The sequence below is a fragment of the Bactrocera dorsalis genome, chromosome 3 (genome assembly GCF_023373825.1).
Source record: "Bactrocera dorsalis isolate Fly_Bdor chromosome 3, ASM2337382v1, whole genome shotgun sequence".
NCBI lineage: Eukaryota > Metazoa > Arthropoda > Insecta > Diptera > Tephritidae > Bactrocera > Bactrocera dorsalis.
The window spans coordinates 43,994,272-44,020,775 of record NC_064305.1 but is presented as its reverse complement, the minus strand read 5'-3'; the positions used below and the strand labels follow the sequence as shown (position 1 = coordinate 44,020,775).

Genomic DNA, 26,504 nt, shown 5'->3' with positions numbered 1-26,504 from the left:
GGGTAGTCTAAGAACATTCGTTTGAAGGCGAGCTAAATTAAGAAGGCGAAATATCCCCTACTTAGGGTTGTGCGCTGGGTTTGGCACCCGCACCGTAAAAAAACAACCCCAATGAAAAAGCATAAACAGCCTCGGATGAGAGACCCCCCTTTTGACTACGAATTGAGGGCATGCACCTGGAATGTCCGGTCCCTTAATTGGGCAGGTGCCGCATGGTGGTTCATGTCCTCGTGAAAACAAAGGCTGACATCACCGCCGTCCAAGAAATGCGATGGACGGGACAAGGACCGAGACGAGTAAGTCCTTGTGACATTTACTACAGTGGCCATATAAAGGAACGCAAGTTTGGTGTTGGGTTCGTGGTGGGAGAGAGACTCCGTCGGCGAGTACTATCATTCACTCCGGAGAATGGACGTCTAGCCGCAATCCGCATCAAAGCGAGGTTCTTCAACATATTGCTGATTTGCGCCCACGCCCCGACGGAAAAGAAGGACGATGTGACCAAAGATGCCTTTTATGAGTGCTTGGAGCGCACTTATGAGAGATGCCCCCGCCACGATGTCAAAATCGTGCTTGGCGACTTCAACGCCAGGGTGGGAAAAATGGTATCTTTGGCACTATGGTCGGTAAATTCAGCCTCCACGAGGAAACATTCCCAAATGGGTTGAGGCTGATCGATTTCGCCGGTGCCCGAAATATGGTTATCTGTAGTACTAGATTCCAGCATAAGAAGATACATCAAGCTACCTGGCTGTCTCCGGATCGAAAAACCACCAACCAGATCGATTATGTTGTGATAGACGGAAGACACGTCTCCAGCGTTTTAGATGTGCGTGCGCTCCGAGGTCCTAACATCGACTCGGACCACTATATTGTTGCAGCCAAATTCGCACCCGCCTCTGTGCAGCAAAAAACGCACGCCAACAAACATAAGGAAGGTTCGACGTCGAGAAGCTACAATCACAACAGACAGCCGAACGATTTTCTACTCGGCTTGCACTCCTGCTCTCTGAGAGCACTCGTCAACAACTCGGTATAAGGGAAGTGTGCGACGGCATTTCAAACTCCTTACGTACAGCTGCAACCGAAACCATTGGTTTTCGGAAAGTGCAAAAGAACAACTGGTACGACGAGGAGTGCCGTGTCGCAGCGGAGAGAAAACAGGCTGCCTACCTCGCAACGTTACGATCGACCACAACACGTGCGGGATGGGATAGATACCGAGAGTTGAAGAGGGAAGCGAGACGCATTTGTAGACAGAAAAAGAAAGAGGCCGAAATGTGTGAGTACGAAGAGCTTGATAAGCTGGCCGACAGGGGTAATGCTCGAAAATTCTACGCATAGATGCGGCGGCTTACAGTAGGTTTCAAGGCCGGAGCATATTCTTGTAGATCACCCCAAAGGTGATCTAGCCACCGATGCCCAGAGCATACTTAAATTATGAAGGGAACACTTCTCTAGCCTGCTGAATGGCAGTGAACACATAACACCAGGAGAAGGCGAACCCGTTACCCCAATCGATGACGATGGAGCAGACGTCCCATTGCCCGACAATGAAGAAGTTCGAATAGCAATTGCCCGCCTGAAAAACAACAAAGCGGCAGGGGCCGATGGACTGCCGGCCGAGCAATTCAAACACGGCGACGAAGAGCTGGTAAGGTGTATGCATCTTTGCAAAACATGGTCGGACGAAAGTATGCCCAACGATTGGAACTTAAGTGTGCCATGCCCAATCCATAAAAAAGGAGACCCCACAATCTGCGCCAACTACCGTGGGATTAGCCTTCTCAACATCGCATATAAGGTTCTGTCGAGCGTATTGTGTGAAAGATTAAAGCCCACCGTCAACAAACTGATTGGACCTTATCAGTGTGGCTTTAGACCTGGTAAATCAACAACCGACCAGATGTTCACCATGCGCCAAATCTTGGAAAAGACCCGTAAAAGGAGAATCGACACACACCACCTCTTCGTCGATTTCAAAGCTGCTTTCGACAGGACGAAAAGGAGCTGCCTTTATGGCGTGATTTCTGAATTTGGTGTCCCCTCAAAACTAATAAGGCTGTGTAAACTGACGTTGAGCAGCGCTAAAAGATCCGTCAGAATCGGGAAGGACCTCTCCGAGCCGTTCGATACCAAACGAGGTTTCAGACAAGGCGACTCCTTATCGTGCGACTTCTTCAAGCTGCTGCTGGAGAAAATTATTCGAGCTGCAGAACTTAATCGAGCAGGTACAATCTTTTATAAGAGTGTACAATTGCTGGCGTATGCCGATGATATTGATGTCATCGGCCACAACACCCGCGCCGTTAGTTTGTAGATAATTTCATCTATTTAGGAACCAGCATTAACACCACCAACAATGTCAGCCTGGAAATCCAACGCAGGATTACTCTTGCCAACAGGTGCTACTTCGGACTGAGTAAACTCTATAAGTCGCTCATAATTCCCGTCCTGCTATATGGTGCAGAGGCTTGGACGATGACAACAACCAAGTGGAGAAGGACCTGGCTTCGCTTGGAATATCCAATTGGCGCCACGTAGCGAAGAGAAGAAACGACTGGCGCGCTGTTGTTGACTCGGCTATTATCGCGTAAGCGGTGTCTACGCCAGTAAAGAAGAAGAAGAACTACTATTCTCAAAAAAGACGTTTTGCGGAAACCGGTATATCTCTGAAATGAATACTCTGAAATTAAAGAACCAAACAGATGTCGTTAAAGTATTGTAAAACGTAGTAATTAATGGAAGGAGTAAGCAAAATAAAAATTGTTGACAAAATGTCGGTTTTGCAAAAACAATCGATTTTTGACCAAAAATTCGGTCTTAAATTGTTTATAAAAAAAATAATTATAGGTGAGAAAAAAACTTCCATTACACCCCACAGTTGAATGGCATACATCCAAATCGGTTTTATGACTGCATTGTATAACAGGACTTTGTTGTCTAGGCTAAGTTTAAAATTTTTGTGTGAAAGTCAATTTAAATTTGCTGCTCTTAACTCCCTATATGTTTTCGCCAACGTGAGCCTTCGATCAAGGTGAATCCCAAGATAAGTTACTTCATTCGCTTGGGGTAATAGAACATTTTATTTTAACTGTTCGACACGTTTCTGGTCTAAGCGAGAATGTATGTAACATGTTTGCAGTTTTGTCCATTAATATTTATACACCAGTTGTCTAGCCATTCTTCGCTACATTCCTGATTTCGTTGGTAATTCTATTTACTTGCTCTACAGTGCCATATTTAGAACGAAAACCGAATCGGTGCGTTGGTATTATATTATTTTCGGGAAGGAAAGGAATCATATTTGATAGTAAAACTTTTTCAAATATTTTAGAAATACAGGGTAAGAAACTTATTGATCTGTAGAAAGACGGCTGTGTTCAGTTTTTCCCAGGGTTAATTATCATGATGATCTGCAACTTTTTTAACGAAATTGGGTAGTATCCGAAACCAGGAAATGCATTAAAGAGCAAGGAGAGCACTTTTATAGCAATATCTGGTAACTCAATTATCATTTTTGAAATAATATTATCGTGTCCTTGTGTCTTTTTCGGATTAAGCTCTTTTATGATTCTAGTAACTTCAGAAGTAGAAGTCCTATTAGACACAATCGACTCGTTACCGGTATTGGGCAAGGTTGGCAACTTAAAGTTGTTCTTTGGGCAATTAGATTGGTGGCTTGAAAGACTTTTACCCTTTCCAAAGGGAGTTTTGCTTGCTAGAATTTGGACGCAGTTTCTTTATATAATCTTCAGTTTTGTGTTCTTCCTCGCGTTTAAGCGCTTTTTTAACTTTCGTACAGCAGATTTCAGTTGAAACAGAGTTAAAGAGGAGCGATTTAACTGCCATTCACGTCTAACTCGCCTTTTCTGTTTACAAGTTTCTCAATTTCATTATTGGTGATTTTTTTTGGTGTTGCCAATACAGCTGAATTAGTTATTACATCATTAAATCCTCTGATACTTTCATCAATGTCTCTTCCTGTATTTATTTTGCAATCAATATTGATGTGACTGCTGGTATGTTTTCTATACTTCAACCAGTTAGTTTAATATGACGTTAGAGAAACTTTTGGCTCAAATATCATAAGCTGTTCGTATTACTTTATTAGTACAGGAGAATGATCAGTCTGTACATGTATCAGATGTCATAAGCGATCTATCTATATTTTTGATTACAGCAAAATCTATTAAGTCTGTTTTTTTTCTATCAACGGTATGTCGGCGTACCAAGAGATGTTATATCCAGCTTATTATGGTTATCCATAATAGTGTAGTACAGCTGTCGTCCTTTCGGACGTGAGCCCCAATACGTGCGTTTTGCGTTGTAATCTCCACCTGCAAGGCATCTTTAATCTAGTGTTCCAAAAAAGTCTTTAGCCGTATGTAACCGTAAAGTTTAAGTCACAACCCAGATTTTTTAGTGATATTGTTGTAGCTTGTATCTGTGGTGTAGCATGAGATTCAGAGCATAGTGGTTTAAATGATTTCCAATCAACACTGCCGTGCCACCATGCGCTTTTCCATCGGCATGATTTGTAACATAAAGTCTTAATCTCGGCATATTGAAATTATTATTTTTATTTGTTACATGAGTTTCTGATATAAGCATAACATCTATATTTTTTTCAGACAGAAATCTAATAATCTCTAATTTATGTTGGTTAATACCGTTAGCATTCCATACACAGATATTTAGTAAGCTCATTCTTTACTTAATAAATTATGCAGCATTTGATTTTGTGATTTTATTAAATCTTGGATCATGTTTTGTATGGTAGACATAAATTTCGTCATACACAGTGTAAGATTTATAATCATAGTTTCAATACCTCCATTTGGCGGATTTTGCGGCAGTTGCATTTGTACAGTTCTGCCTTTCACCATATTTGCATAGCTTCCTTGCATATTATTATTGATAGAAGTAATAGGATCTGAACTTTTATCAGAGGTTGCTATAACTTCATTACGGGGTATTCCTAACACTTGGATACTACGTGCTTGAATGCGCTGTGACAACTTTCATTTCAAATCTTTATACAAGGTCTGTCGCAAAAGAAACAGGACTGTTAAAAAAACAACAAAAAATTAATATTTTTCAAAAGTTATATTTTTTTATTCAAAGTAGTTTCCTTGTGCTTCGATACAGCATTTAGCCCGGTCAATTAGCATTTCAAATGAGTGTTTAAGGTAATTTTTCGGAATGCTCTTGAGAATAACGGTCGTTGCCTTTTGGATAGCTGAAATGTCCTGAAACTAGTGTCCTTTCATGGGCAAATGAAGTTATCCAAATAGGTAAAAATCACAGGGTTTTTTTTTACGAGGAGGAAGCATCGAAAGCCTGAACCCATGTCAGTGTGGAACTTTAATCCGAACTAAACCTCCCACTGTTTTGTACCGAACCCCCCGGTACCACCGTCAAGTATTATGTCGGGAGGAAGGTTGAGTATTACTAATGCGTACGTGATGGTCCTAATGCATTCAGTAGCAAGCTGCATTTACTTGGTCCCACCTAGGTTAGTCTTATACCCCCCTAGTACAGTGATTGTCACCAAAACCTCCTTGTCTGCTCCAGTCATGGTTTGTGTGTCGCGTCTTAGTTGTTCGTTGGAATTTGTAGTAATCTTCTACGTTGTTGTTCTCCAGCTCTTTGGCGTTTCATGATTTTTGCTGCCACTTCGGACACGGCTTTCCACTTATCTAGTGATTCTACCATTTGAGACACTACATTTTCTGGGGTTGGGTCTTTCCCGAATGCGTTTTTCAAAAATTGCCTTTCTTCGTCGTGTTTCGCACATTGGAACAATGTGTGCTCCACATTCTCGATAATCTCGCCTCCGCAATAATCGCATACATCGTTGTCCTCATGTTTGAATCGCTTCAAATATGATTTAAAACAGCCGTGTCCAGTGAGAACTTGGGTGAGGTAGAAATCTACTTTTAATCTTTTAAGCCATAGTTCTATTTTAGGGATTAAGCGGAATGTCCAGCAGCAATTTCGGCTGTCTTCCCATCGTTTTTGCCAGCGCTTCACCGTATCTGCTCTGGCTTTCTCTTTTTGGGTTCCGGGCGTTACTCTCTCATTTCAACGGTATGTGAGCTCTTTGGCTAAGAGGTCTAGCGGGTGTAAGCCCGCGATCACTAGGGCAGCGTCTTCGGACACCGTACGAAACGCGGAGCATACTCTTAATGCGCACATGGTGTACGTGGAAAATAGGCCGCGACGATATGATTTGACTTCAAGAGCTTTCTCCCATATTTGGGCGCCACATAGAGCAACTGACTTTAATACTCCGGCTAGTAGTTGTCTCCTATTTTGCTTTGGTCCACGGGTATTGAGCATTAGCCGGGTTAGAGCTCTGCATATTTTCGTAGCTTTTTCGCTTGCATAAGCTACATGTTCTCTAAACGATAATCTTGCGTCAAGAACGATACCCAAATATTTTATAGCAGGCTGAGTGGTTATGCTTACACCTTTAGAGCAGAATGTAGCAACTTCTCGGACCTTTCTGCCTGTAATAAGTACGTCTTCTGTTTTGATAGTCCATTAGTTTCGAGCCAGTCGCTAATTTGAGAAATTGTTGTGTTGGTTACCGAAACTATATCCTCTATATGTTTAGCTATTAGCAATGATAGGTACTTTGAGCCACAGGGTGCCTAATCAGGTGAGTAGGGTGAGTGATTAATATGGAGTTTTTTGTCAAAAAATCAGTTACAAGCGTCGACCGATGACACGGCGCATTATCGTGCAATAGTCGCCAGGACCCTGCATCACGGTATTGTGGTCGAGCACGACGAATGCGTGCCAAAAAGCGCTTCATAACACCAAGGTAAAACACAGCATTAATCGTTTGGCCAGGTGGGACGAACTCTCGGTGTACAATACCCTCGGAATCGTAAAAACAAATCAGCATTGTCTTTATTTTTGACTTCTGAAGACTGAAAGAAAGCCTGTCTTCTGATCATCACAGAGGTCCTCGCGACCTTCTTGGAATCGCTTAAACCACCCATGCACATTACTACGGGATAAGCACTGATCACCATAAACTTTTTCATCATTTGAAATGTTTCAGTAAACGTTTTCCCATGTTTAAAACAAAATTAAATTTTTGCTCTTTGTTCAAAATGCATTTTACGACCGATGACCAAAAGTTGCTGTCACTTTTTGGTCGATAACATCGACTGTAGTTATCCAGTTGCCTTAAAATTTTTACGAAATGTCAACGAGAGATCAAACTTTTTATTTAATATACCCACCGATAGGTGGCAACACCAGAAACAGTTATATTTAAAAAGTTCTGTTTCTTTTGCGACAGACCTTGTATACAGGACAACTCCTGTAGTTAGCAGTGTGATTTCCTCCACAATTGCCGCATTTTTTTATTGAATTTGTCTTTCCTAAGGGTGCATTTAGAAGTGGGATGTAAATCACCACATACCATAAAAACACTGCGTAGAGTGCAATTTGATTTGGTATGCCGATATTCTTGGCAGTTAGTTTATGTGGTTCTTCGACAGTTACTCTACGATGCAGTAAATATTTCAGATTGTATATAGCAGTGATTCCCAAACTTATTTTGTCTACCGCTTTGAGAATAAATATTTTTTTTGCGCCCCCATTTTCGCACCTATTTAAAAACTACTATAACTTCAAATTAATTATTGTGTCCTATATATGTATATTAACGGAGAATTCTAAACGAAGCTTTTACTATAACCAGAAACTTGAAACCTGAGCGCAGTAGGTAACATACAACGGCGCTTAGGCCTCAAGTTAACTCTTACGGGCTCCACCTGCTAATAAGAATGATTATTGAAACACAACTTTATAGTATTAAAACACAGAATCTTTTATTAAAAGTAAAACTAAAATAATCAATCCATATATAAAAACTAATGTGAAGGATGAATCTGATGCTGTTTAATAACTTTGTTAATATCAGGTTCCAATTTACTCAAGAACAGTCGCAAGTCGCCACGTTCGGTAACAAGCAAAAGATTTCTATTTTTAGTAAGCAGTGTTGTCACAGCACTAAATCCACGTTCACACAAATATGACGATGGGAATGCTATCAAGAATCGTTGAGCGATTGACCACAATCCAGGGTACAATTGCGAGATCGGTTTTTGTAGCCAAAATTCTTGGTAACCATTTTTGAACTTGATTTTTATTTCCTCGTTTGTTGTCAACTCTATAAGTTCTTCTTCCAGCTGAGGTGACATTGCTGTGTTGACATTTGAAAACGGATCCAACATCCAGTCTGGTATTTCCAAGTTCAAAATGTCCTGGTATCGTTCGGTGAAGTCAATGTGGAGGTTTTCCAAATGTTGGCAGTAGGCAAACAATTCGTCGTTACTGCATGATACTGATAAATTCGGAAAATTGTGAAATCACGCCTGCCCAGATTCTTTTTGTGTTTTTTGTTTTAATTAAATTTAGTTTATCGCCTTGCAGTTATAGATTCATGGCGTTGAACAATTTATGCAGGTCTGTCATGTAAGCTATATCATTCTTTGATGTTAAGAGCTTGTCTTGTATCTTTAGTTTCCAAGAACTCTATAACAGAGTCAAACAGGTTGTAGAATCGAGTCAGACAATTGCCTCTTGATAGCCAACGAACTTCAGTACGAAACAACAAGCGATTGAAATCCTCGTCATTAGCAACACAAAGCTGATGAAATAACCTATCATTCAAAGAGCTGTTGCGGATTTTATTGACTGCTTTGATGACATATTGCAGTGATTGAAATAGTTTTTCACTTAAGTTTCTAGCAACTGTTTCTAACAAAATGTTGTCTATGAATAACGCAATGTCCACCAAGGACATCTGGAATTTTATTTTTTAAGTGCGCTATTAAGCGGAGCGCCATCCGTAGCAATTGAAATAATATTTTTCAAAGGAATCTCTTTCTCATCGCAAAACTTTTCCAAAATATTGAATATGGTTTCGCCTTTTGTATCGGTCTCTAAATTTCTAGCAAATAATAGTTCTTCACATATTTTCTCATATTTAATATACCTCACGTAAGACAACATTAGTTGGTAAAGTGGACTCATCCAGCTGAATTGAGAATTGGCTTGTCCACAGAATTATTACTCAAAGGAATTTTTCGGATAATATCTGCGGCCGGTTTATGAAGCACGGCAGTTATTACTTCATTTATTTCTGGCAATATTAATTCTTCTCTGATGTTATGTGGTTTGCCTTTTTTGAGCAATTAACAAAGAGAGAGCCGCCGAAAATAGTTTTGCTACACTTGCTTTTTCTCTAGGACTTGAAAATATGCTACATTCTTGTCACTCTTATCTGGATGCATTTTATTCAAATGATCTTGCAGTCTTTAAGGCTTCATTGCTTAATTCGAAAATGTTTTTAGACATACAGGGTAGGCCATTTAAAGTTGACCCATCTGGCAACGCTGTAACTTTTAACAGCGCTGACAAATCGGCTAATGTCATACCGCGTTAGAAGCGTCATTCGAAGACAATTTATACCATGGAACAGTACACTCCAAAAGAACGCGCTGAAATTGTTCAGCTTTATATTCAAAATAACTTTTCAATTGTGTTAACTCAACGTGCGTTTCGCAAAAAAAATAAAGTGAAAAGTGCTCCAGTTAAGAACACAATTAAGTCTTTATACGCAAAATTTGTGAACACCGGTAATCTCAGTAATGCCAGTCATGCATCCAGACAACGCACAAGACGTTTTGATGAAAATATCGAAGCTGTACGAGCCAGTATTGAGGAGACTCCATCGACATCGAGTTATCGCTGCTCTCAGGAATTAGACATCTTTCGCACCACTCTCCGACGCATAATTCATAAAGATTTGAAGATGTTTCCATATAAAATTCAAATGGCACAAAAACTAAACCCAGCTGATTATCCGCGACGCCTTAATTTTGGCAAATGGGCGATTGGGCGATTGATATCGAAAAATGGTGATGTTGACTGGCCACCGAGATCACCAGATTTGACGCCACCAGACTTTTATTTGTGGGGTTATTTGAAATCCAAGGTATACGCTAATAAGCCAAAGACCTTAGCTCAACTGAAAGCCAACATTCGACGTGAAACAGCCGCCATATCATCCGAAACATTGGCCAAAGTCATGGAAAATGTCGAAAAAAGAGTGCATTCAGCTGTCAAAGCTAAAGGTGCCCATTTACGCGATCTAATTTTTAAATATTAGCTGAAACAAATCCCCTTGGACCAAAATAAATTATTTTTGAAATGAACAAAAAACATTGTTTTCTTTTGTTCTTTTTTTTTTAGAAACAAATGGGTCAACTTTAAATGGCCTACCCTGTAGAAGACACAAAGACGAGGATGGGTTTATGGGATTTTCAATGAATCCGAATTTAATGTATTCCGCACAGTATTGCCGTCTCTTTTTTTTTACTTCCGACATTGTTTTGCTTTGAGAAATACGTTTAACTTCGCGAGTAGTGTAAAGGAGGCGTAAGTAATGCTCATCTATTGCGCGCAAAACCACAAATGAATATAAAATAAATATTACATTGTTTATATAGGAATGTTTAAGCGCAATTATTATATAAAAAGGATCTTTCTCCTTTTCGTATTATCTTATTTTTCCCAGAAATACATTTTTAAAAAAAGGATAAAGATCCTTTTTTTATTTTCCCCAGAAATACATTTGTAAAAAAGGATAAAGATCCTTTTTTATTTTCCACATAAAAGATTTATGCAGTTCAAAAGCTCAAAACGTGCGCTACACCAGCTACCTACCCGACCTCATTTCGCAAGTGATAAAATACATTTTTCAAGAGCTCAAAGCATGCGCTACATCAGCTCGAATCTGCCTACCCCACACCTTTGCGCAAATGATTATATTATGATAGCAAATGCCCACATACAGATTTGGCAATGGCAATAGCAATACGTTTGACAGTTAGTATTCTATGTATAAATTCTATCCTGTCGAGATGCCCCGTTATGAAACGGAGCGACCGATTGACATGATTTACATTTTTTCTATATGCATATATTTACTATACTACGCGGAGGGAAATATGGAACCGAGTTTGAGCAATCTTTTAATTCATATTAGTTGATGTTCACAAGTTGTTGTTGAGAGACGAGAGCTCATGTAGTCGTTGTCTAAGAGGCCTCCTAGCTAAATAAAATTACAAATCACCCCCAGACCGACCAGAGTTATTTTTTTTTGAAGCGCGGCCGAAGGCCGCCCTCGCAAAAAGGAGTTATACGCGACGAAGTAGCAATGTCATTTAGGGTATGTTAGTTAGGTTAGGTTAGTATAGTAACACTGATTATTTGACAAATTTACAAATTTATTTTTACAAATGATATCGATAAGGTAACATTAATTATTTGACAATTTGTAATTTATTTGTTATTCTAAAATAATAATAATTCAACAATAATTTAAATGTATATTAAAAGCTATTTTTGCACTATATTATATAAAATAAATGTGTGCAAATGAATAAGTGAATGTGTTAGTGTATATAAAATTGAAAAATAAAAATGCAAAATTAATTTTATATATCGAAAATATGTAAATAAAATATTGCAAATTTTCAACTTTAAACGCGAATAACTCGGAAACTATAAGCTTCCTGATCTGGAGAATCTCCTCTATCTGACCATACCCATTTTATTCCCGAAATCCTGGGACGGACCAAAGCCGACCCACACTTTTTATTGCCAGTAGTTGTTATTGTTGTTGGCTCGACAACCAAGGCATTTAAGGAATGCCTACGGCTGGTGAGGCTGCGAAGCACTCATTCTTGTTTGTTTGATTTTTTTTTGTTTCCACTTTTTGATTCGTGCACTATTTGCTTATGTTTATTATTATTAATTTTTGTGAACTGTTGTATATATGTTTTGTTTGTTTACAATTTAAAAAATTGTTTTTTTTTTCTACTTTTTGCTTGATTATTGTATTATTGACAGAATTCACGGAGCGAATGAAGTGAACACGTTCGTACACTTTGAACACTCTCTCAATATTCAAGATTCTTCTTCTTCTTTACTGGCGTAGACACCGCTTACGCGATGATAGCCGAGTCAACAATAGCGCGCCAGTCGTTTCTTCTCTTCGCTACGTGGCGCCAATTGGATATTCCAAGCGAAGCCAGGTCCTTCTCCACTTGGTCCTTCCAACGGAGTGGAGGTCTTCCTCTTCCTCTGCTTCCCGCGGCGGGTACTGCGTCGAATACTTTCAGAGCCGGAGTGTTTTCATCCATCCGGACAACATGACCTAGCCAGCGTAGCCGCTGTCTCTTAATTCGCTGAACTATGTCAATGTCGTCGTATATCTCGTACAGCTCATCGTTCCATCGAATGCGATATTCGCCGTGGCCAACGCGCAAAGGACCATAAATCTTTCGCAGAATTTTTCTCCCGAAAACTCGCAACGTCGACTCATCCGCTGTTGACATCGTCCAAGCCTCTGCACCATATAGCAGGACGGGAATTATGAGTGACTTATAGAGTTTGGTTTTTGTCTGTCGAGAGAGGACTTTGCTTCTCAATTGCCTACTCAGTCCGAAGTAGCACCTGTTGGCAAGAGTAATCCTGCGTTGGATTTCCAGGCTGACATTGTTGGTGGTGTTTACGCTGGTTCCAAGATAGACGAAATTATCTACAACTTCAAAGTTATGACTGTCAACAGTGACGTGAGTGCCAAGTCGCGAGTGCGACGACTGTTTGTTTGATGACATGAGATATTTCGTCTTGCCCTCGTTCACTGCCAGACCCATTCGTTTTGCTTCCTTGACCAGCCTGGAGAAAGCAGAACTAACGGCGCGGGTGTTGAGACCGATGATATCAATATCATCGGCATACGCCAGCAGCTGTACACTCTTATAAAAGATTGTACCTGCTCGATTAAGTTCTGCAGCCCGAATAATTTTCTCCAGCAGCAGATTAAAGAAGTCGCACGATCGGGAGTCGCCTTGTCTGAAACCTCGTTTGGTATCGAACGGCTCGGAGAGGTTCTTCCCGATCATGACGGAGCTTTTGGTGGCGCTCAACATCAGTTTACACAGCCGTATCACGGGTCTTTTCCAAGATTTGGCGCATGGTGAATATCTGGTCGGTTGTTGATTTGCCAGGTCTAAAGCCACACTGATAAGGTCCAATCAGTTCGTTGACGGTGGGCTTTAATCTTTCACACAATACGCTCGTTAGAACCTTATATGCGATGTTGAGGAGGCTAATCCCACGGTAGTTGGCGCAGATTGTGGGGTCTCCTTTTTTATGGATTGGGCATAGCACACTTAAATTCCAGTCGTTGGGCATGCTTTCGTCCGACCATATTTTACAAAGAAGCTGATGCATGCTCCTTATCAGTTCTTCGCCGCCGTGTTTGAATAGCTCGGCCGGCAATCCATCGGCCCCCGCCGCTTTGTTGTTCTTCAGGCGGGTAATTGCTATTCGAACTTCTTCATGGTCGGGTAATGGAACGTCTGCTCCATCGTCATCGATTGGGGAATCGGGTTCGCCTTCTCCCGGTGTTGTGCTTTCACTGCCATACAGCAGTTTGGAGAAGTGTTCCCTCCATAATTTAAGTATGCTCTGGGCATCGGTAACTAGATCACCTTGGGGGGTTCTACAGGAGTATGCTCCGGTCTTGAAACCTTCTGTAAGCCGCCGCACCTTTTCGTAGAATTTTCGAGCATTACCCCTGTCGGCCAGCTTATCGAGCTGTTCGTACTCACGCATTTCGGCATCTTTCTTCTTCTGTCTGCAAATGCGTCTCGCTTCCCTCTTCAACTCTCGGTATCTATCCCATCCCGCACGTGTTGTGGTCGATCGTAACGTTGCGAGGTAGGCAGCCTGTTTTCTCTCCGCTGCGACACGGCACTCCTCGTCGTACCAGCTGTTCTTTTGCACTTTCCGAAAACCAATGGTTTCGGTTGCAGCTGTACGTAAGGAGTTTGAAATGCCGTCCCACAGTTCCCTTATACCGAGTTGTTGACGAGTGCCCTCAGAGAGCAGGAGTGCAAGCCGAGTAGAAAATCGTTCGGCTGTCTGTTGTGATTGCAGTTTCTCGACGTCGAACCTTCCTTGTGTTTGTTGGCGTGCGTTTTTTGCTGCACAGAGGCGGGTGCGAATTTTGGCTGCAACAATATAGTGGTCCGAGTCGATGTTGGGACCTCGGAGCGCACGCACATCTAAAACACTGGAAACGTGTCTTCCGTCTATCACAACATGATCGATCTGGTTGGTAGTTTTTCGATCCGGAGACAGCCAGGTAGCTTGATGTATCTTCTTATGCTGGAATCTAGTACTACAGATAACCATATTTCGGGCCCCGGCGAAGTCGATCAGCCTCAACCCATTTGGGGATGTTTCCTCGTGGAGGCTGAATTTACCGACCGTAGTGCCAAAGATACCTTCTTTGCCCACCCTGGCGTTGAAGTCGCCAAGCACGATTTTGACATCGTGGCATCTCTCATAAATGCGCTCCAAGCACTCATAAAAGGCATCTTTGGTCACATCGTCCTTCTCTTCCGTCGGGGCGTGGGCGCAAATCAGCGATATGTTGAAGAACCTCGCTTTGATGCTTATTGTGGCTAGACGTTCATTCTCCGGAGTGAATGATAGTACTCGGCGACGGAGTCTCTCTCCTACCACGAATCCAACACCAAACTTGCGCTCCTTTATATGGCCACTGTAGTAGATGCCACAAGGACCTACTCGTCTCTGTCCTTGTCCCGTCCATCGCATTTCTTGGACGGCGGTGATGTCAGCCTTTATTTTCACGAGGACATCAACCAGCTGGGCAGCGGCACCTTCCCAATTAAGGGACCGGACATTCCAGGTGCATGCCCTCAAATCGTAGTCCTTATTTCGTTTGCCATGGTCGTCATCGAAAGGGGGGTTTCTCATCCGAGGCTTATAGTTGATTTTCATTGGGGGTGTTTTTTTACGTGGCGGGTCCCAAACCCAGCGCACAACCCTATGCAGGGGATGTTTCGCCTTCTCACGTTAGCTCGCCTTCAAACGGATGTTCTTAGGCTACCTAGAGGATACTTGGTCAAAGACCGGAAGTCGTGAGCTGCTTGAGTCACATGTAAAAGAATCGTTTCTGGCCACTCCCAAGTGAATGGCAATCAGGGAACTTTCCTCACTTGCGTGAACTTCTACACATGACTCCATGACTGCATATTCAAGATTACATGTTTGAAAAGTCAAGTGATCACCAAAAAGCAACTTGCAAGTAAACAATATCAGGTGTATTTTATAAAAATACCAGTACTGGCACCGATTACTGACAAATTGTTAAAACATAATATCTGTATAAAGGAATGCAAAATTTATGTAGAGCACAATCTTGAATAAAAATAGATTTTGTTTTTATTTTAACAATATAAATTAACAAAATTATAAATTTTAATATTATAAGTGTAATTGTAATAAATTACAAATAAATAAATAATGCCGAAGATGCTTTGCGGGTGTTGGCGATAAAGTTTCCGCGCATCAAGGTCAAAATATATAATAACGGAATCCATTGATTCTTTAGAAAGTCAAAGGGCAAACTTTTAAATGAACAGACGAAAATGCTATGACTTTCGAGAAATTAAAACGAGGGCTTTCTAGTCAACCACTACTAGTTTTATTTAATCAAACAAAAAGTCACGAAATGCATACCGATGCCAGTTCTATAGGGTTATCGGGGGTTCTGCTTCCACCCGAAGGTGACAATAGGAAGGCGGTACACTACACAGCAGACGATGCAACGCAGTCGAAGCGAACTATCCATCACATGAACTAGAAGTTGTGGCCATGGTTGAGACGCTTGAACGATTACGAGTTTGTCTATTAGGTGATCCATTACATACAAACGGACGACGCAGCGTCAGCAACCAAATCTACTCAACTAAACGAAGATCTACCTGATTCAACACATACGCAAAGGATTTACATATGTAGTGTAAATCGATGACGATTCTCTTAAAAACTGCAAAAACGCAATGAATAAATAAATACATAAATACGCCAGAGGCTTACACGAGATGAGAAAAATTAGACGATGGGTGTGGCATCGCCAACATTTAGGAGGTATGTTTTAATATCTTTACATCCTAATAATCTAGTCCGAAAATTAGCGGAATCGGACTACAACCACACCAGTTAGTATACTTCCCGTATAACATAATTTTAAATTCCATCTGATTTCTTCACTTTCCAATATGCAACAATGAACTTAAACTGCGGATAAAATTTTGCCCCAATAGTTCTCAGCCAGATAATGATTATGTGGATCTCAGTTACTGCAGAGAACACTGTGTCGAAAATATCGGTCAATATGTTACAGAAATTCTGAGCAAATCTTTTTCTTATAACAGTATGCCTGTTTGTTAAAAATGAGCTGAATCGCTGAATGAGGATAACCAAATAATACAAAGACTGCGAAACTTTCGGTTTACTTTATACTGTATACATTGTGATAAAAAAGTAGCCCGAAATTGTAAATAAAACGCAAAATATTTAATTATTCATCAAAATTTATTTTGTCGCCTTCAAATCTCTTGTAATCTCTACTAGATGTGATACACTTATTCCAATGATTTTTACTGTGCTCGAAATTCTTTTCATATACATTTTTAGGGATGGCCTTTCGCTCCTTCAGCGAATTTTGTTTTATCTCTTCGATGTATGTATATAGTATTGCTTAAAATAGTTAAATTGGATCTATATACTAATATCAAGCTCACTGTTATACCTTTAATAAGAATTACCACCACTTCCCTATAATACTGCTGTGATCAAATTGAAAGGCGAATTTTGTCCATTTTCCAGTCATCATAACACTTGGAAAAATCCTCTGTCGTTATGACCATCAGAGCCTTCTCCGATTCAGCTTTTTAAACCTCAATTGGGTCAAAACGGTGTCCTCGGAGTGGTTATGTGAATTTGCTGAATAGCCAGAAGTTACACGAATGTGGTGGTTGCGGCACGCTATTAGTTCAAAATGTGGTGAAATGATCATAAATAACGAATGCAGTATGAGATGGTGCATTACCGCACTTCTTTGTTCAATAAATTCAGACTTAGTAAAAATCGAAGAATTCACTTTTCGAACCTTACAAAACGACGCGTATCTTAAATACTAACCAATATTTTGACGTGAAATTTAGCACAGATGTCACTCACAGTACTACCAACTTACAGAGAGAAATGTACCGACTAGAAAAACACGCGAAGTATAAATTAAAAATTCACCTTTCAATTTGATCACAGTAATACACACCGGCTTTTGCAATAGGGATGAAATGACTTCTAAATGTTATGTTTACAATTTTATCGTGGAAAGATGGTCGCTATTGGGAGAAGCTGATTTTGACAACATCTGGCTCCAACAAAACAGGTCTACATGCCACACAGCATGTGCAACAACTGAATTATTGGAAGAAAGGTTTGGAGAATAGATTCTAGCCGAAATAAAAACAGCGCTCCAGTCATTTCTGCAAAGAACAGAGTGGAGGTCTCCCTCTTCCTCTGCTTCCCCCGGCCGGTACTGGGTCGAATACTTTGAGAGCTGGAGTGTTTTCGTCCATTCGGAAGACATGATCTAGTCATCCTGATGGAGCTTTTGGAGTTGCTCAACGTCAGTTTACACAGCCATACTAGTTTTGCGGGGATACCAAATTCGGACATCGCGGCATAAAGCCAGCTTCTTTTCGTGCTGTCGAAAGCAGCTTTGAAATCGACGAATAGGTGGTGAGTGTCGATTCTCCTTTCACGGGTCTTTTCCAAGATTTGGCGTATGGTGAATATCTGGTCGGTTGTTAATTTGCCAGGTCTAAAGCCACACTGATAAGGTCCAATCAGTTTGCTGACGGTGAGCTTTAATCTTTCCCACAATACGCTCGATAGAACCTTGACGAAACTCTCCATTATTTTAGTATACTCTGGCTATTAGTCACTTGATCACCTCTGGGGTTCTACAAGAATATGCTCCTGTCTTGAAACCTTCTGTTAGTCGCCGCATCTTTTCGTAGAATTTTCGAGTATTACCCCTGTCGGCTAGCTTGTCAAGTATTTCATACTCACGCATTTCGGCCTCTCTTTCTCTGTCTGCAAATGCGCCTCGCTTGGAGGATGGGGTCATGCGTAGAAGTTCACGCAAGTGAGGAAAGTTCTCCATGCATTTTGGAGTGGCCAGAAATGATTATTGGCTCAACCAGCTCGCGACTTCCGGTTTTTGACCAAGTATCCTCTGGGCAGCCTAAGAACATCCGTTTGAAGGCGAGCTACAGTAAGAAGGCGAAACATCCCCCCATATTGTTGTGCGCTGGGTTTGAGACCCTACACGTAAGAAAACGGTACCAATGAAAAATACAAAACAGCCTCGGAAAGACCCCCATTTTAATGACGATTATGATAAACGACTTGAGTGCTTCGATTTGAGGGCATGCACCTGCGTTGTTCGGTGTTTTAATTGAGAAGGTGTCGCTGCCCAGCTGGTTGATGTCCTCATTAGAGTAAAGGCTGACATCAACGCCGTCCAAGAAATGCAATGGACAGGACAAGGACAAGGCGAGTAGGTCCTTGTGGCATTTACTACAGTGTCCATATAAAGGAGCGCAAGTTCGGTATGATGGGAGAGAGACTCCGTCGCCGAGTACTATTATTCACACCGGTGGATAAACGTGTAGCAACAATCCGCATCAAAACGATTTCAACATATCACTGAATTGCGCCAACGCCCCGAAGGAAGATAAGGACAGTGTGACTAAAGATGCCTTTTATGGGCGCTTGGAGTGTACCTATGAAAGCTGCCCCACCAACATATCAAAAACGTGCTTGGTGACTTTAAAGCCAATGTGGGCAATGAAATTATCTTTGGCACAACAGTCGGTTGCCCAAGAGGTGCTACTTCGGACGAAGTAGACAATTGAGAAGTAAGGTCCTCTATGTTCTTTTGTATTTTCCGAAAACCTCTGATTTCGGTTGGTAGGTTTGCAAATTTTTCTGGATATCGTCCGGCTGCAGCAGTGTCTGCAGATGCTGCTTCTCCAACGATTTTGATGTTATGCAATGATTGTCTCACCTTAAATTTATTGAACCAACTTTCTGATGCTTGAAATCCTCCATCTGTACATTCACCACTAAAACTACCATCAGGTTCTTTAAAATGAGCGTAAAGCCTCTTTGCATTCTCCCGGACCATTGGACCACTCAAGGGCACCCTTTTTTGGTTGCGGTCTTCGATCCATAATGACAACGCCACTTCCATTTTTTCTATTGCTGGATCACGAACAATTTTAGCTGACAGTGAAGTTGAAGCTACAGCGACCTTATTTTATCTTCGGAGTTTTTTATCGATGATATTGATATCATCGGTCTCAACACCCGCGCCGTTAGCTCTGCTTTCTCCAGACTGAACAAGGAAGCAACGCAAATGGGTCTGGCAGTGAACGAGGGCAAGACGAAATATCTCCTGTCGTCAAACAAACAGTCGTCGCACTCGCGACTTGGCTCTCACGTCACTGTTGACAGTCATTACTTTGAAGTTGTAGATAATTTCGTCTATCTTGGAACCAGCGTAAACACCACCAACAATGTCAGCCTGGAAATCCAACGCAGGATTACTCTTGCCAACAGGTGCTACTTCGGACTGAGTAGGCAATTGAAAAGTAAAGTCCTCTCTCGACGAACAAAAACCAAACTCTATAAGTCGCTCATAATTCCCGTCCTGCTATATGGTGCAGAGGCTTGGACGATGACAACAACCGATGAGTCAACGTTGCGAGTTTTCGAGAGAAAAGTTCTGCGAAAGATTTATGGTCCTTTGCGCGTTGGCCACGGCGAATATCGCATTCGATGGAGCGATGAGCTGTACGAGATATATGACGACATTGACATAGTTCAGCGAATTAAAAGACAGCGGCTACGCTGGCTAGGTCATGTTGTCCGAATGGATGAAAACACTCCAGCTCTAAAAATATTCGACGCAGTACCCGCCGCGGGAAGCAGAGGAAGAGGAAGACCTCCACTCCGGTGGAAGGACCAAGTGGAGAAGGACCTGGCCTCGCTTGGAATATCCAATTGGCGCCACGTAGCGAAGAGAAGAAACGACTGGCGCGCTGTTGTTGACTCGGCTATAATCGTAGAGACGTGTTACTCGATCACAATTTTTGTAACTAATGTGAAAGACAAAACAATAAAACACGCAAAGCGGCTTTTACTATAAACGGAACAACAACAGGTATAAGGTTGCTTTCATTCGGCTTGTGTCAAAGTCCTCGGCGATATCATTTAACAACATTACTTTATTGTCTTTCGAGCCTTACTATTGGATTTTACAGTAAAAATCTAAAAAAGAAAAAGAAAAATAAAACAGAACAAAAGTGTGGTGACGAAAACAATGCAAATAAATACCAAAAAAAACCTACATACTCACATACGTATATATGACCAAGAGTGCGGTAATAAAAAGTAAACAGTTTCTGACGCACTAAATATATGTTAATACGTACAGTGAGTTCAAAAAGTGTTCACGTATAGTTAAAAATAGTGCATTGCTGCTGGTCTTAGAAAAATAAACATTCAAATAAAATTTTGTTTTACGAAAGGCGTATACAAAATTAAAAAAGTGCTGAAAACCAGAATACATATATACATATATTAAAATAATGCGGTGACACGCAAACCAAATCCTAATTATAAACTTCATCAACATTTACTAAAAGTGAGTGTCAACCAAAACAAAAATTAAAACACTTCAAACAAAAAAAAAAAAACAAAGCAACAAAAGTAGAGCGGCAACAAAAATATATACAATATATACGTATACATTCATATGTATAAATAAAACAATAACATTATGTGCAAAACCAAAAAAAAAGAGGTGACAATTAGTTACAATTTTAAAAGTACAAACAGAAAGAAATTAACGTAAGTGAAAATAGAAATCTACCTAATAAGTACTGTAAAAGCAAAAAAAAATCAAAACAACAACACACAGTAAATCGGGCGCGAAACGATAAAACAAAACATAAATAAAAACAAAGAAACGGGCGCGAATTTTTAAACCAAACTAAAATAATCAAAAAAAAAACAACAACAACATCGTTGGCATCAACGGCCCGAATACTCGCAGGCAGATGCATACATACATATATTTACATCCGAATTATCCCCAAAAACCCTCATTGGAACACAGAGTGAGCGTATTATGTCCATTATTTATTTAATTTATGCACGCATGTGTATGCCTAAAATATACAGTCGAATTTAATGTTATATCTACTATAATTAAAATCCGACTCAACGGCTATTAAAATTTTTTCAAAAAGAAAAATACTAACTTTGTGTTCTAAAAACGCACAAAATTATAAAAAAAAGAATCAAATATCTACTGTAATAAATTTCCGGCGGTACTTATGCTTTATAAAACATTAAACACGACTGCATACAACAAGTAAGCAAAGGCAAATATAGTCGAAAATATAAAATAAAAGACAAAAACGGAAAAAATAAATATATTATATCTGCATATACTCGTATGTATATGTATGCAAAACATATTTACGAAGTGCATATTCACATATAAAAGTGCGCACCTTTTTTTCAATTCCGTTTTAAATCTCTCTCTCACTCTTTCTATAACAATTATAAACAAACATACGGCCAAGGAAAGATTTAAAAAAGTGAATTGATCTCTCTAACGAGCTCTCAATTGCTTAAGAATATAAGAATAATCATAAAAGCACAAACAATTCGTGCATGCTTATGTAAATAGCGCATTGATCTCCTTAACGAGCTCTCAATCGCACAAAACATAAGTACCTGCATACGCATGTAAATAACGGGTGATTTTTTTGAGGTTAGGATTTTCATGCATTAGTATTTGACAGATCACGTGGGATTTCAGACATGGTGTCAAAGAGAAAGATGCTCAGTATGCTTTGACATTTCATCATGAATAGACTTACTAACGAGCAACGCTTGCAAATCATTGAATTTTATTACCAAAATCAGTGTTCGGTTCTTTTCTTTTTTATCGACAAATTTTGTTCAGCGATGAGGCTCATTTCTGGTTGAATGGCTACGTAAATAAGCAAAATTGCCGCATTTGGGGTGAAGAGCAACCAGAAGCCGTTCAAGAACTGCCCATGCATCCCGAAAAATGCACTGTTTGGTGTGGTTTGTACGCTGGTGGAATCATTGGACCGTATTTTTTCAAAGATGCTGTTGTACGCAACGTTACGGTGAATGGCGATCGCTATCGTTCGATGCTAACAAACTTTTTGTTGCCAAAAATGGAAGAACTGAACTTGGTTGACATGTGGTTTCAACAAGATGGCGCTACATGCCACACAGCTCGCGATTCTATGGCCATTTTGAGGGAAAACTTCGGACAACAATTCATCTCAAGAAATGGACCCGTAAGTTGGCCACCAAGATCATGCGATTTAACGCCTTTAGACTATTTTTTGTGGGGCTACGTCAAGTCTAAAGTCTACAGAAATAAGCCAGCAACTATTCCAGCTTTGGAAGACAACATTTCCGAAGAAATTCGGGCTATTCCGGCCGAAATGCTCGAAAAAGTTGCCCAAAATTGGACTTTCCGAATGGACCACCTAAGACGCAGCCGCGGTCAACATTTAAATGAAATTATCTTCAAAAAGTAAATGTCATGAACCAATCTAACGTTTCAAATAAAGAACCGATGAGATTTTGCAAATTTTATGCGTTTTTTTTTTTAAAAAAGTTATCAAGCTCTTAAAAAATCACCCTTTACAAGTACACGTATTAGGGTGAGCATAATTACACAACATTAAGACATAAGAAATATAAATTAATAAATTAAAAAAAAAAAACATTTTTTAGCAAGATAATCGAAATTCAAAACTCTGTTTACTTGAAAGAGTATTCGGTTTCAAGCAATACTCTATTGCCTCATTTAAATCAGTTACACTGAGAGAAAAAAATTTAATTATTTATAGATAAAAAATTAAAATAAAACCAAAATGGTTAATAACGCAAAAAAACAAAATGCACCTGCAGGAGCTACACGCTCAAAACAGGTTGTTAAATTCATTTCACAAAGTGAGAGTTTTTTAAGATACTGCACAAGATTTGCATCTTCACCGGGTCACGAAAACTCGGAATCGCTGCTAGAAATCAAAAGTCAAAATCTTACACATTTTTGGACTCGCCTCCAAGCGGTTCATGACGCCATTGTAGGATCTGACGATTCAGATATACCACAAAATTTTAAATTATCTGCTTACGATATTTACGAAAACTGCTTAGACCAGTACGAAGTAGTGTTGGGAACAATCGAGTGATTTCAACTATCGATTGTTAATGACTGAATGATTTTGACTATCGAATGAATTTTTTCGTTCATTCATTCATTCATTTATTTAATCAAATTCAATAACTAAGCAAAGGCGTACTCTTCAAACAACAAAAAAGTACTGGAATTTTATTCATTTTTAATTAAACCAATACAAAGGTTTAATTTAATTCAATATTTTAATAAAACATAAAAATAGTAAAGCACAGAAAAGATATTCAATATCATATAAAATAAATATAAATATAAATATCAGAAGAACGCAAAAAAATATTAATTATATATTAAAATTGCTATTTAAAAATATTATTTGATCTAGCTTTTCACTTTTAAGTCTATTTCTACTATCATTTATTATTTGCCCAGCTTTAGAAAAAACCCTTTCGGAAGGAACTGAAGTAGCAGGTATACATAAATATTTTTAGGAAAGCTCGTAGAGTTCTGGAAAAGTTGCCTTTTTGCTGTCCCAATAGTTTAAAGGGTTTTGATGTCTCTCAACGAAATCTTGTCTAAGATATTGTTCCAAAGAAATATGTGCATTAACACTAGGGGCGTTGTGACAAATAGATTTTGCTTCCGCTACTTTTTGGTCAAGTAGAGTCCAAAGAGATAATTTACTTTTATCCGCGGGTAATTCTATTACTGGGGCTGTAGCAGTCCTTTGGTTCCGCTGTATGAATGCTGATACCTCTTCTCCCAACCATTTTTGAGCATTACTAGAGTTACTTTAATTTCCAAAGGCAATATTTTTAAACCGTGGGTCTAAGAAGGTCGATTTGGCACACATCTTGTCAGACTCTAGTTGGCCAAGTCGTCTCGAAATTACTTCCAACAAACTACTTTTCAAGCATTCTCCCTCCGTAGTTTTCATTTGCTGGGATCTTATTGCATATTGCAGTCCTCTGACTATAGGCCCCACTAGTGACATCGTTGGGTAGTTTTGTGCTGAAAGTTCTGTTGTCATATGCACTATCGGCTTCACTACAGTGATGGAATCACGTAACCTTTCCCATTCTGATGCATTCAGAAAGTTCGGTGCACTTGGTAAGGAAGTTAGTATAGCAGAGAGCGGTTCTTTTATCAAGCATATACGTTCCATCATTATAAGGCCAGAGTTCCATCTAGTAGCAACGTCTTGCTTCATCTTAAGTTCAGCTACTCCCATTTGCTTTTGCATATTTTTAAGTTTTTCTGCTGCTTGAGAGCTATGATGGAAATATGTTACTATAGCTCTGCATTTCGTTATAAGCTCTAAAATCTGAGGAGCAGTCTTTATAGCATCCACAACGCATAAATTTAGGGTGTGAGCGACACATGGGTGGTGGTGTTTTTGCAGTATATCCCTTGTCGCTTTTTTAATATTTGCACCGTTATCACTCACTATCGTCACTAATTTGTTAAAAATTGACCACTCGTCAAAAATGCTTTTTAATTCTGTGGCTATATTTTGAGCAGTATGTGAGCCGAACACTTCTTTAGTTGCCAGGACTGCTGAGTTCATTTTGCTTTCCTAAATGAAATGACTAGTTACAGACAAAAAAGATGTCTGGCTGTCAGTAGTCCACATATCTATTGTTATAGAAAGGTGTGAAATATTTTGCAAAATGACATGAAGCTTTTTCCGTGTCTCGTTATATTTTGAAGGCAACATTGTGTTGGAAAGAAGTTTTCTGTTTGGGATTGAATACAAAGGCTGAATCTTTTTTGTATATTCTCGAAATCCTTCATTTTCAACAATAGAGAGTGGTTGCATATCTCTTGTAACCATTTTAATAAGAGACTCATCTATACTTTTCTTTTCAGTTTCCGAAAGCTCAGATCGCGTGCTTGTAACAAATAATTTTGTTTGCATTGCTCTTCTTTTTAATGGTCCACCACCTGAAACATTTCTACTGGGTATTGTTGAAGAACTTGTAGTTTCTACGTTCACAGGAGGTACCAAAGAAGCACTACTTATCTCACTTTCAATAGTTTCCACTGTTAAGTTCACATCTCTTTGCGTTGAATAACAGCTTGGCATATCTAAGTCACTTACAGCAGGTGCTCGTTCGACTATCGCCGAAGAAGTCTCCTCTACACTATGTGATGATGGATGCCTTCGTCGTAGGTGATCGTTCATATTTGATGTGTTACCAGCAAACTTAAAATTTTTTTTACAAATATTGCAGTTGACGTTATTACCATTATTAGTAAAAAACTTCCACACGGCTGATCTCTTTAATCCAGGGCGCATTTTTGTATTATCTAATTATGTATAAAAACATTTTCAGCATTTTCTTTACAAAATACATAAATACATTTTATATTACCACAGAAAACACTGCAATTAAAAATCTAATACCAATATTTATATAAGTTGCGACCCAATTCAAATGTTTTACTATTGATGCAGCAAATAATACCAACAGTTAAAACGGTTAAGTGAATGTATACATAGCTACAATTTCGAATCGCAATACATAACCAAGTTTCCAACCTGCCTAATTCAAAGCCATTGGATTTTATCAAACCGGCTAGAAACTGTCATTTAATCTTGCCAAATACCGATGACCATATGAATCTACTTTAGTCATCTTATTAATTTGGCGATGCCTCCTACATTATCGCTTTATAAGTCTATATTTAATATTATTAATACTTTTCACTTAAATCTATTTTAAGCATCTATTAACTTCTACCACTCATACATGCATTCAATTTAATTTCCATTATCACACATAATTCAACATAAATCATTCAACATAATTTTGAAATACACGCAATTTAAGCATTATTCGTACATTTGGTGAATATAATACCATTTAATTGAAATGGAATAAATGAATTCGTACAAAAAATCTTTGCTAGATATCTACTTGCATAAAATCATTCATTCGAAAAATCATTCAGTAGCGAAAAAATACTAATGAATAAAAAAATAGTAATGAACGAAAAATTAGTAGCGAACAAAATATTCGTTTTGAACGAAATATTGGTATGAACGAAAAAATTCGAACGAACGAAAAAATAGTAATGAACGAAAAATTAGTGTCGAACAAAATATTCGTTATGAACGAAAAATTGGTATGAACGAAAAAATTCAAATGAACGAAAAAATAGAAATGAGTGATTTCTTGAAAACTATCGAATGAATGAAAATTGCTGAACTATCGAATAACTTGATTATTTTTATTCGATAGTCCCCAACACT

General features: G+C 39.3%; 1 protein-coding gene across 15 annotated transcripts in view; it reads right to left on the bottom strand.

Moving 5' to 3' along the window:
• The window catches only part of LOC105232674 (phosphatidylinositol phosphatase PTPRQ), an 862,901-nt gene that overhangs the window by 44,499 nt on the left and 791,898 nt on the right, over positions 1–26,504 (bottom strand). The gene's annotated exons all lie outside the window — the stretch shown is intronic.